We start from the raw sequence: 13,355 nt of genomic DNA on the forward strand, positions 1-13,355 counted from the left end.
AGTGATAAAAGATGTCTATGCTATGCCATTCTTCCACTATTTCTGACATGTTGACGGTGTTTTCATGTGTGGATTTTATAGCTTATCCACCGTCAACACCAACCGCCGCCATTATGTAATATAACCTATATTTTTTACGAAAGTGGAGGAGCTTGAAAGCCCCTACAGGATTTTATTTAAAAGAAAGCTCAAGTTTTACAAGATGAACGACCAGAAATAATAACGCAAAAATATTAACTTCTAAACTTCATACAAGTTTACCAATAACCCAATATAAAAAATATATAAAGGAGCCTCTAAATTTCCTACTTCCAACGATATTCAAAACAATGCAAAGTAAACCCTTAATCTATATATCTAAGCCATATCGTTAAAAACCCTCAAAATACTTCTATAATGATGCTACAACTACTCATTTGTATTATTTTTACTATATTAAAAAAAATTAGCACAATGTATACATGAATAACCATATGTGCATATGCATGAATCGATGAGCATGTTATGCTAATAAGCCAAATATACATAATTGAAGCTAATTAAGACTTTACTAAACACTTGCTAAGTACATAAGAATTAAGCTAGATGTATGCATTAATTAATGCATCTAAAACTATATTCTCTTTATCCCTAAAAGAATATATATCATTCTAATTTCATTGGGGTCAAAGTGTCATAAGTTTGACTAATGAATGTAGAATAAAATGTGTAGACTTATAACCCTAAGTAAGTATACTATAAAACTATATTTCATGACAAACTTATTAATATAATTAATCTGTATCATAAATATGATTAGTTTTGATATGTAAAATTTGATCAATTTTACATAATCTGTCTTAAAATAAAGCTACTCACACATTAAAGGGAATATTTATTTACTGTTTGCTGAATTTTCAGCAAGTGTGAGAGATTGGCAGCAGCAGTAGTAGTGGCCTATGGAGACACTGACACGCTCACACACGCACAAAATCGTGGTGGTCTGGTTGTTTCGACGGTCAAGTGATTGACTTGTTAGAAGAGGCATGACAAGCACAGGTGGATTCCCTATCCTTTGGGCGACTGCACGAGCAACTTTTGTGCAGCAACGGCTGGAGAGCGAGCGAGACAGGCAAAGTTGCTGTTGCTGTTACGTCGCTCGAAATGGAACCCTGCATGCATGCATGCGATTGCTTGCTTGCCACATGCACCGTACACCTCGTCGTGCCGATTCCGATCCCCTTCTGCGACCACTGCCAAAAATCCAAAGCCTGCGTGCGTGCTGCCTCTCATGCATGTGTTTCATTGCAGCCATGGTTTTCCTTTGTTAGTCAAAATTTTCTAATTTTGACCAAATATATACAAAATGTTTCTTTGTTTCTGAATAAAGCGATTTATAGAGTTATTGTTAAGTGTTTAGGGCTGCTCCGCTTCACTTTTTTTAGCTAAACGGTTTCAACTCCACGCACTCCATTTGAGAAAAAAGAGTGAAATTATGAAAGCACGTAAAGAGGTGCTCCACAAACTCTAGATTTTTGTGGAGCTGTTCCACGGTGAAGTTTATGAAGCAAAGTTTATAGAGCAGTTCCAAACACCACTAATAATTTTTTGCTTGCCTCAACTTAGGACTTGTTTAGTTCCAAAAAACTTTTGTAAAATTTTTCATATTCCCCGTCACATCGAATCTTGCGGCACATGCATGGAGCATTAAATACAAATAAAAATAATAATTAATTACACAGTTTGTCTGTAATTTGGGAGACGAATCTGTTGAGCCTAGTTAGTCTATGATTGGACAATTTTCATCAAATACAAACAAAATGCTACAATGCTCATTGTGCCAAAAAAGAAACTAAACAAGGCCTTATAGAAAGTAAAATAAATATATATGACACCAAATAAGCATATTATGAAAATACATTTTTATAGCGTATCTTATGAAAATACAATTTCTTTTGTGCTCCACAAACACGCTTTGGATCAAATATTTTCTCGCAGAATGATTAGCATAGAAAAAAGTATCTAAGAATAAGGCATTAAATCAAGTTGAAAAGAAAGCAAGCTTAAGAGATTCCCATGTGGTCTGATCGCATCACTTGTGAATTTAGATGATTTTTTTAATTAGTGATCAAAACGTGCGGGGCAGATTCGCAAAAAAAAAAAAAGTGTGGGGCAGAACGAAATGAGGCGCGTGCGGGTAAGGTGGAGAGGGAGGAGGAATAAAGAAAAATAACTGATAAGAAAATAGGAAGAAAAGAAAAAAAATAGAAGAGTGTTATAGATATTTAATTATTTTGAGTACCAATGAAAACAGAACCAACCGCGCTGGTATTATATTTGTCTTGAATCGTACAGGTCTACCAACAAACAAACAGGCTGTAACATATCAAATAAAGCTGAAAATAAAGTAAGAGATTATCTTTTTATTAGTAGCCTGTTTGTTATGAGAGAAAATTACTAAATAACTGATAGACAGTAGATAAGCTCAAGCGAGGTCCAAACGCACGCGGGGTGGAGGGTGTACTTTTTTGTGCGTTTATTATATATATATATATATATATATATATATATATATATATATATATATATATATATATCAAAATGTTTTATGCAGTTTCTGTTTTTGTAATACATTGGCCTCTCACGATCGAATTGGGCGTTCCTCCTGGTTTACTTTCAACTTGGTTGTCAACCCTATAGCACTGGTTTTTTTTTACAACAACCCTGTAGCACTTGTTAGGGCACGTCCTTGTTTAGTTGGCAAAAATTTTGGATTTTAGGTACACGTGACGTAAGATTTGATATGACAGGGAATCTTAAATTTTTTGGAAACTAAACAAGGATGCAAAAGTTTATTAACCCCGTTCGGATACAGGTGCGGAACTGTTCCTAACTAGTACTCAATTCATTCCAAATTGTAAGTCGTTTGACTTTTTTAATATCAAGTTTGACTACTCGTCTTATTCAAAGTTTTGTACAAAATATTACTTTTTTGTTGTGTATTGGTTTATTAATAAAAGTTCTTCAAGAATGACTTAAATTTGACTATATTTGCACAAATTTTTTGAAGACGAGTGGTCAAACTTGGGGTAAAAAAAGGCAAACGACTTACAATTTGGGATGAAGAGAGTACCAATTTACGAAAGAATTTTGCAGCTAGGATTCATTCGATATATAACCGAACAAAGCCAAAGACAAATTTACACGTATGTAGGGACTCCATGTATCAAGCAATATTTGTATTGTTCGTTTGGCTAATAAGTCATACCACAAAGTACTGCTGACTAATTTATTGTGGGAGGAAAACACGATTGAATAATCGGTAGATTTCAGCTAGTAAACCCGGAAAATTTTAACTAAGCATCTCCTCCAACCTCCATGCAGCACGACGATGGATCTTCTTTGAGACTTCCGTTGTCTCTCTTGGCGATGCAGAGAGAGGAGGCCCAGCCGAGTGCAGTGCTACAGAAAATGAACAGTTGCTGAGTTCTGGCTTTCCCTTTCCCCTCTGATCGGACAGCACCTGCAAAAAACACGCACACAACAACTTCTCCTTAAAAAAATACTCCTGCCTACTGTACACTGTACTCCTACTGTATATGTGCATACAGTAGAAAATCTATATAATTAGTTTTATAAGTAATTTATGTTTAATATTACTAACTAATGTGACAGGAGCCTGAAAACTGACTCTCCACTCTCTCCAGGGGCCAGTCCCAGGGTGCCCTATTCCCTGATTTCGGATTCCGGAAGGTCTGCACGTGAGGTTCTGTCCGGCACACTGTGTGCATATGCGCACTGTAGCGTATAGTACCACTGCCCCGACGCACATACGATATCCCATGTACGTATGTGATGTCTCTACTGCCAGATGGATCGTACACGACGACGTGCTCAATTATTTGCCACACCATGCATGCATGCACGGTCTAATCGTGTAGAGCGAGGTCGTAGTGCCAGTCAAATATACTGTGTATCCGACACAAAGATATGGCATGACCGAATGAGCAAGCAAAGGTTTCAGCTCAGGCCTCACGCATCGCCTTGTCCTTGCAACTAGCTAGCTACCATTTGCATGCATTGTTTAAAGCATGGGTAGTCTATAGGTCTTGTTTTCAAAATTTCTCGTCACATCAAATCTTGGAACACATATATGAAGCATTAGATATAGACGAAAATAAAAACTAATTGTACAGTTTGCCTGTAAATTATGAGATGAATCTTTTAAACCTAGTTAGTCCATGATTAGATAATATTTGTCAAATAAAAACGAAAATGCTACAGTGTCGAAATCCGAAATTTTTCGGAACCAAACAAGGCTATATAGATGTACTCCTATATACACTGCAGCTGCCATCATTTTATTACTAATTAGCTGCTATAATATCTTTTCAAATAATATGAAAATGTTACCTTTTCACAATTAATATTATAAAATTGCTACTTTGGTCTCTGTTTTAAGGGGTGTTTGGTTAGACCTGTTAAAATTTATCAGGTAGTGTAGCTATTTCGTTTTATTTGGCAATTAGTGTCAATCATAAACTAATTAGGCTCAAAAGATTCGTCTCGTAAATTACTCTTAAACTGTGTTTTTAGTTTTATAAATAGTCTATATTTAATACTTCGTACATATGTCCAAATATTCGATGGGACGGAGTTAAATCCAAACCAAACGGACCAAAAGTGTCTTGCTCACTAGCATCTCGCCGGTTTTTACCCAATGCTACCAGGGTTTAAAACTTACGGTATCTAAAACATACATTTAATTTCTTACGGCAAGTGTTAAGACTTAAAAGGTTTGATCCAAAGTAGTGTGTGTTGGGGGCGAAGCCCTGGGCCCCAGGATGTTTGCAGGGATAATGTTTTAGAACCTGATCGGGTCCTGGTTAATTATCCAGAACCAGGCACGAAGATGGAGCAAAGCCGGGACGAGCCTCAAAACTATAACTCCTTCAACTCCTCTCTTTCATAGTTTATTTTGTGCCAGAACCCATTTTTATCTTAATTGTGCGCAACGTTGATTTAGGATCCAGAGCCTTTGTGCTCTATTTGCGACGAGGAAGAACTATTGTAGACCTACTCCTATATATTTTCCCAAAAAAAACCCTAGCAGCCAGTACGAGCTAGTTTCATCTAGTTGGTACTGGATCCATTGAATTTGATATGTGCGCTTTTAATTATCTTTGTTAAGTTTCCACTCAATTAAGGCCCACCGCTAATAAACCAATTAGCGACTTGTTAAGGTTTTTCTTTCCCGATTGAGAAAGCAACATGAATCATGAACATTGCTCAGCTAGTCAATTTCAGAACTTTATAACAACAGCAGGTATGTGTGAATGAATTAAGATTCCCCAAAGCGTTTTCAACCAATTGATATCATTGTCTAATGGCAGAGTACTGCTACCTGCTCAATCGATTCAGCTAGATATAGGTAGCATCTCGAAATCTGCATCTCTCTCTCTATATATATATACTATTCCATAAATCACCCTAGATTCATCCATGTTACCATCATGAAACAGCAGGCGTCAAGAGGCCGGCATGATCAGATCAAGTCGTTGTTACCGTAGTGCTTAGCTATATAGGCTAACAACTGACAGCGAGTTGCCGAAAGTCTCTGTTGGTCATTACCAAACATAACAGAGCACAGCTTATATTAATACACCAATTGGCTGTGCACGATCAGCAGCCACAAGTTTGTGATGAGAACGAGAATGGCATGATGCCGACGGAGTAATCACGACTTGTTTATTGTATGAGTCGTAATAATAGGATCTGGGCTCGATCGTACGGCAGATCATCTCCCATTTAGACTGAAGAAAGCACGTGGATTTGCACAGGAGTTCGTCGTACGGGCGTCTAGTTTGAGCTCTCATTCATTAAAGTTCATTTTTTTCAGATTAGTTAATTAATGCGCTAATTGTTGTCAGGATTTATTTACAGGGAGAAGGTAGTACGTGCAAACAGGAGTTTGGGTGTGCAACTCTCTAGACATAGAGCCTATGAACGACACGCCCAAGATTCTAGTACTACTCTACTTATTAGTGGAGAGGAAGAACATTTTAGGAGGATTAGTATAGTACGGAGTAGCATATAATTACTTCTTTATTTTCGACAAGAGTAACTGTTGATGTGATTATAAAAACAGTCACTCTGTATTCTGGGTTAAATCAGTAAGTAAATTTCTTTCGTCTCTTACTCTCACTCTCAGTCTCGCCCCTTTTAGTTTGTCATATTGTCTCTCCGGTCCATCTACCCCTCACACCCATATCTTTCTTCTATCTCTATATTCGTCATCCATTGCTTTTCATTCTTCTTATTTTTACACGTGGCAAACATAGAACCATGGCAAGAGTCCATAGCCTATATATAGGTGGCTACCATGGACACCCATGACAGGAATTCGAAGCCAATAGATTGTATATATCCTCTTTTTGCTTACAGTTTGGAGCTGCAAATGAAAACCTTCGTTATTGTCACTTGATCCCGAGCCACGACGTGCACGGGCGTGTAGGCTACGTACCTTACATTGTTCTTAACTTGACAACTTATGCACACAGTACGTAGCCACCCATTTAAGTTGATGTAATCTTTGATTAACTTGATTAATTTATCATATAGGACTATTCATATATTCTACCTAGCATTTGTTATGGGTCTTAGAATGGAGTAATACCATCATCTCTAGCTTTTTTTTTGAGGGAAACTGGAGGGATTTGCACCCATCATCTCTAGCTTTGTATATATGTATATGAATCTAGCTAGTATATACAATGGCACTAGCATCTAGACCTAGAATCTTGGTATAATTGAACGCAAATATTGTCTTTTCATCGGTTGATCTTTTGACTTGTATGAGATCCATTCCCCTTGTACCTCCCCATGTCCCTCATTATTGTATATATATAATAATAGTAGTCCTGGAATCCTGGATGGGGTCACCTACAGCTAATATGTATCATATCGGGCACTCATGAAAACTAGAGATCTCGTGTATCCATCGTGGGGTTCTTCCCTCTGTTACTCCTATGCCCTTCCGGGTAATAACCTACTCAAATACTCCATTCGCCCTTTATAAAAGTATGCAATTCTTATTTTTCTAGAAGACAAATTGTAACTAAGTTTATATTTTTTATAATAAAGTTATTGAGACATATACATGCTAATACTATTTGATATAAATACGGTTAAACTTGATTCATATACTACACGAAGGAGCTAGAGATGATGAAGCTAGTAAATTCCTCGTTCACTATGAGAGGAGAGATAAAAATACAACTCCTTACTACCACAAAAATGGAATACCCTTAAGGGTCACTAATTTCCTTGAGGATTGAGATTAAATCCTCAAGGAATATACCATTACCACAATGGTTTCACCAAGTTAATTATACATCTGGTTGAGTGCTAGTTTGAACCGCCAGGGTGTTTTGCACGTTTCCTTGAGTGTCATCAGAAATTGCCAAGATAATTCACATTTACTTGAGTGTTACTTATACTCTCAGGGAAACTATTCAATTTCTTGAGTGTATTTGAAAATAGCAAGGGAATGCTAGTTTAGTTCTAACCGTCAAGTAAATTGGTATACCTATCAAAGAAAAATCATCTTTTAAGTTCTCAGAGATTTAAAATTCATTTTTTTTATTTTCTAAACAACCTCTAACAAAGATACAACCTAAACCAAAGTTTTAGAGCTCGAAGAGGTATATAACTTTGTAGTTAATGAATTTTTTATTTGAAATTATTTATAATCCCCAAAAATATGTTTTAAATTCTCAAAGTTGTGAAATTTATTGTTTTTATAAAATCCAAATAACATCGAATGGAGATACAACCTAAACCAAAGTTGAAGTACTCAACAAGATATAAACATTTTCAGTTCAAACTTTTTTATTTAAAATTATTTAGAGTCTTAAATATTAATTACAAGTTCCACTAAAGTGAATATGAAAAGAAAGAAACATTGATTAAGTCGCATAAGACCATGTGGTGTGGTGGTAGTTGACGTTCATGTGAAATCTAAGGTCACAAGTTTGATTCACATCTGTGTTGCAAATGTGTATGATTTTAGCCTTCTTTTTGCTATATTGTATCCTTAGGGTCAGTGACTATCCTTAAGGGTCATCGGTCCTCATGAAAAAAATATGTTTAGCGGTTGTACAGTTGGTAGATTTTTTTCGTGAGACCGAGTTATAGACACAAACACGAGCGCACACTCACCCCTATGAACACACACATGCACATCTATCTCTATGAGTACCTCTAAAAAACCGAATTGGACCGCCAAATCTCAAGATTGATGAAGTCAGCACAAGCGCCTCATCGATATCATATTTGTTTTCATATTTCTGGTCGAATTCGGATTCGAATACGGATAATGTCAATCATGTCGGATAAGATACGATTGGATGTCGACATCATAAATATACGACTTAAGTATTCGGATACGGATACAGATACAGTATCGAATGTTGAATATTCGGACTCGGATACGGACAGATCTGAACCCCTCTAAACGAATTCGGTGCCAAATACGGTCGGAAAATATCCGTACCGTTTTCATCCCTAGCTGAGGGGCACGTCGTCTGCCACTGAAAGCATAGCGTTGTCAAATCAAAAAAAAATACAAGCACTCGTGTCAAGTCGGAGACTTGAACCCAAATAGACAGGTTTCACCACAAGGATCCTAACTGGTTGATCTATGATCAGTTTGCAGTTGTTAGATATTTCTTGTCATCATCAGTACTTAAGATAATATATTATCTTTGAGGGTGTTATATTTTTTTTGACGTTATTAGAAACCTGGCCTCATCTTTATCTTAGTGGCTTAATCTTTAAAGGCTCTCAACCTTTGGCGGTTATTTCTTGAGTCTTGACCGACAGAAATAGTTTCCTTAACATTTTTCATGCTTTATTTGAGGGTTTTTGGATATTCCGTTTTGCGCGGTGAGAAGCAAGTCTTATCCTTACGTCGTGAGGAACACCAATATTGTAAATAATAAAGTGTCGATCTGTTAAAAAACAGCTGGTAGAAACTGTAGAAATATAATATAAGCATGCCGACATATATATAGCTTCTATGAGTTGGAAAAAGTACGGTCGGCACCCAATACAATAATGGTGAAACCCGTCCCTTTCATATTAGTATGTTTTAAAAATGCCATATCCATCCTGTCAGATTACAGCGTCCACTGATAACGGATGCTCGGAATGACAAGTTTGATGAACGAACATGCCAATCCCAATATTTTAATTAGAGTGTAGTAAAGGCAAACGAAGTCCACTTTTTTATTTGCTGAAAGCAAAAATATGAGCCTTACATCCTTTCTCCCCTCAACTTTCATTCACCATTCTAAATATATTTAACAACTTTTCTTTCAATATATAGTGATTGTACTGTTGTACAGTCAGTTGCCCAATAAAAAAAGAATGTGGTCTTCGTACTCTCAACAAATAACTACTCTACACCTTGATATATATATATATATATATATATATATATATATATATATATATATATATATATATATATATATATATATATATATATTATTAGTAGTATATATTGTAAAGATCCCCCTAAACAACAGGTAATTATATATGCTAACTGTGTTTTACATGATACTTTTTCCATTCTAAATTATAAGATGTTTTTGTTTTTATATATAATTTTTGATATGCACTCTATATTAGCATGCTTGCTAGTGATTCCTATGGATGCGGCTACATCGTTGTATTGTAGCTGTGAGATGCAGCCCTACGGCCGCAACTGCAAAAATCAGATGTGAGCATAGTTCTCTAATGTATCATAAAAGTAATATATCTAAAAAAACTAAAACATCTTATAATTTGAAATGGAGGGAGCATATATAATATATGATTATAATGTTTGCCAATGAAAAGTTTAGGAGCTTTTTGGGTGCATGTAACGCTTTCTGAGCGGATAGGATCACGCGAAGGAAGGATTACTGTACCATATCTTGCTAAGGCCTTGTTTAGTTCTTCACAAATCTTGCGGCACATGCATAAAGTATTAAATATAAATTAAAAAATAATTAATTAAACAGTTACCTGTAATTTGTGAGACGAATCTGAGTCTAGTTAGTCTATGATGATTAAATAATATTTGTCAAATATAAGCAAAATCGCTATTTTGCAGAAAAAATTTGCAACTAAATAAGATCTAAGTTGTTGCATTTGTGATTTGACATTGGTGATAAATATGCTTTGTTTATGGGACCTATATATAGTTAGCTACTACTACTAGTTTCTGACGCGCGCGGCCAACAAAAGGGAAGTCCAGATTTTCTGAGATCTAGCGCATATCTGTCAGGTCACTAGGGCCTTGTGTAGTTACCGGAATTCAGCTCCTAGGGCCCTAGCTCAATTGACCTCTGGCCAATCATCAATTGTGTACACGGCTGCTATAATGGTATATGGTCATAAGCTCCAAACTAACGGCTTCATCTCACTGTGACAGTGCACCAAGGAACAGGACTGATCAAGGTATAAAGCTAAAATAAAAGTACAGTAGCTTCATCGATTTTTAGTTTATTTTAATTAAGGTAGGGAATAAAAATGACTCATTGCTACAGTACACGAGAGAGTCGGAGCAGAGCCAACTGCAGCTTCGCTAAACGGGGCCTTCGAGTGGGTGGTGTACTAGCTGGTGTACTTGGGGTTAGCAGATTTTAGGATTGTTATGTTGCGGAATTAAATACTCTCTCCAGCTCAAAGAGAGATAAAAGTGAGACAGCTTGATTCATTCATAGATAAAAGTGTCTACATTCATGACACCAAATAGGTGCAGTATAAAACTACATTAGGTCAGTCTCAATGCATGTTTTATGGGAGTGTTATACACATTAAATAGGGTGCTACATAAGCAAAATTACGGACTTGACAAGGTTATTAAATGAAGGAGTTTCATCAGATGAGAGAGGAGTTTCATCCCCATGAAACTCATGTGGCTCGGTTACCTAGTTTATAGTCTTGGTAACTGTGCCATGAAACTATGCATTGAGACTGACCTTACATGACTAATTGATTGGTACTAATTTGATGTCATAATATCAATACATTTTTCTATGTATTATTTTGGTCAAATTTACAACAATTTGACTTTGACTAAATTTATGGTCTTTCTTGTTGTAGTATAGTACTAGTTTCCAAAACGAACAGGAACTTGAATTTGCAAGCTCATTACCAACAAACCAAAACAAACTAGGCCTTAGTTTTCATTTTATTGGTACACACTCCTATTGTTCTTTGGTTCTTACTAAAGAAGGGGTCTTAGGACATGTCCGCAGGTGCACAAGAAGAGTATTTCACAAAAAAAAACATTTGTCCACCAAGATCCATGATTCAAAAAAGTCATCAAAAAGTAAATTAACAAGATTAAAGTCTCGTTTGGCACAGAGCTGTTTTTCAGTCAAACATGTCAAAAAGGAATAGCTCCACAAGTAAATTCTCTGAAAACCCGATGTCCCAGAGCGGGCGCCGGATGGTGCACCATCTTTTCCTAGATTCCTCTCCAAAATGTCTACTATGAGAAAATTATTTTACCAAACTTTTTTTTCAAAATGACTTCACCTCCACTAGTGGAGCTGTTATTGGAGCGGAAGCAGAATAAAAAGCTACTCGGACAGTGAAGTAGAGCTATACCAAATGAGATCTAATTAAAGATAGAATGGGACATTTAACAAAAAAAAACCTCCTAATAAGTTACAGACTCCAGGAATAGCAATAATACAACACTATGCTAAACATGGGAAGTTCATACAAAATAAGAAACTTGTAAAATATAAGTTGAATTAATTCATTCAAATTAGTACTACAAAATGCATTTTCTCTTTATTCTTCTCCAGAAATTAGTTCATGAAAGCTCCCATTTTCTCTTTATTCTACTCGTCTGCCACTGCCGTAGCAGTAGTTGGCATTATAGACTGACATAAAGTCTTGCTTTTCACACACGTCCTTGTGTATCATCTTAGGAAAAGTTTACGGAAAAAACAAGAAAAATGATGGTGATACACAATATACTATAATGCACTTAATTTTATTGTACAACTAATGAATGGAAAGTTTAAAGTTAAAATAAGAATTATATTTGCTTTGGAAACCAAAGACTGTGTATATACAACTCAACTCCTTCACTAGTTAAATTCTATTGCTTTGAGAATAAAATGTATTTCCATGATTACATGCACTCAAGATTTTAATTACACTAATAAGGATAAAAAAATCCAAAATATATAATTGAAATCATACAAAAAAAACAGTTCTCTGAGAGTTACAAATCCTCATAGATTTTTTTTTCGCACACAAAGCAGGAAGACGACGGTATTGTTCATTTCACATTCGAAAGAAGAAAAAGAGCAGGTAATAAAAAGGGAAGAGAAATAAACTAAAAGCGTATGGTAAAAAAAAAGTTAAAGAAAGAACATGGTACGGTGAAAAAGGGCTGGGTAGTATGGCAAGCATTTTACTTTTCCAAGAATCCATCTTTTCATCTTTGCTCGTTCCCAGAATAATCCCAATGGTGAAAATAGGACATAACACAAAAGCAGAGGGCGTTTCACGGAGGGCACTCAAACACACCATGCAACTGGATGGACAAGGGCGATGCGACACGTGCGAGTATGCGTCCTGTGATTTGTCCTGGTCTCCCGGCATGGTCACTCCCGGCCGGGCAAATGACATGACCTGGATGCAACAATTCACAAGCCCAAAGGGGCCACTCCATCCTCTAATAAACTCCAAACTCGGCAACAGCATCGAGTCCGTCCGACCCTTGCAAAAAGTGTACCAGGAAATGATAATACTAACACCGATCATGCATGCACATTCCTCAGAAACCGTTTGCCACGGCCATAGAAACAAAATGCAGTCCCTTGGTCCGGAGGTTTGTAACAAATTTTAGAACAAAATAAGGGGCCTGACAAAAAAAACTAAGGGATGTTTGGTTTGGGTGGTAAAGTTTAATAGATACTATAACAGTTTCGTCTTATTTGACAATTAGTATCCAGTTATAGACTAATTAGGCTTAAAAGATTAGTCTCTCAAATTACTCTCTAGCTATGTTTTTAGTTTCGTAAATAGTCTATGTTTAGTACTCCATGCATGTGTCTAAACATTTCATGTGACGACAGTAAAGTTTAACAGGGCAAACCAAACACGCCCCGTGCTCACTAACCAATTGGTTTGATTGTTTTTTTTAAAAAATTGCAAAGTACAACATAGATACTTACGACGCACCAGATTCACCCTATGAATACAAGTACGCAAACCCTTATAAACACCTCATAAGGACTAAGCACGCAGATTACGAGATTCACAAATTCACCACATGCGCCTCGTTGTCGACGAAGACGTCG

Source organism: Sorghum bicolor, chromosome 2 (assembly GCF_000003195.3).
Source record: "Sorghum bicolor cultivar BTx623 chromosome 2, Sorghum_bicolor_NCBIv3, whole genome shotgun sequence".
NCBI classification, from domain to species: domain Eukaryota; kingdom Viridiplantae; phylum Streptophyta; class Magnoliopsida; order Poales; family Poaceae; genus Sorghum; species Sorghum bicolor.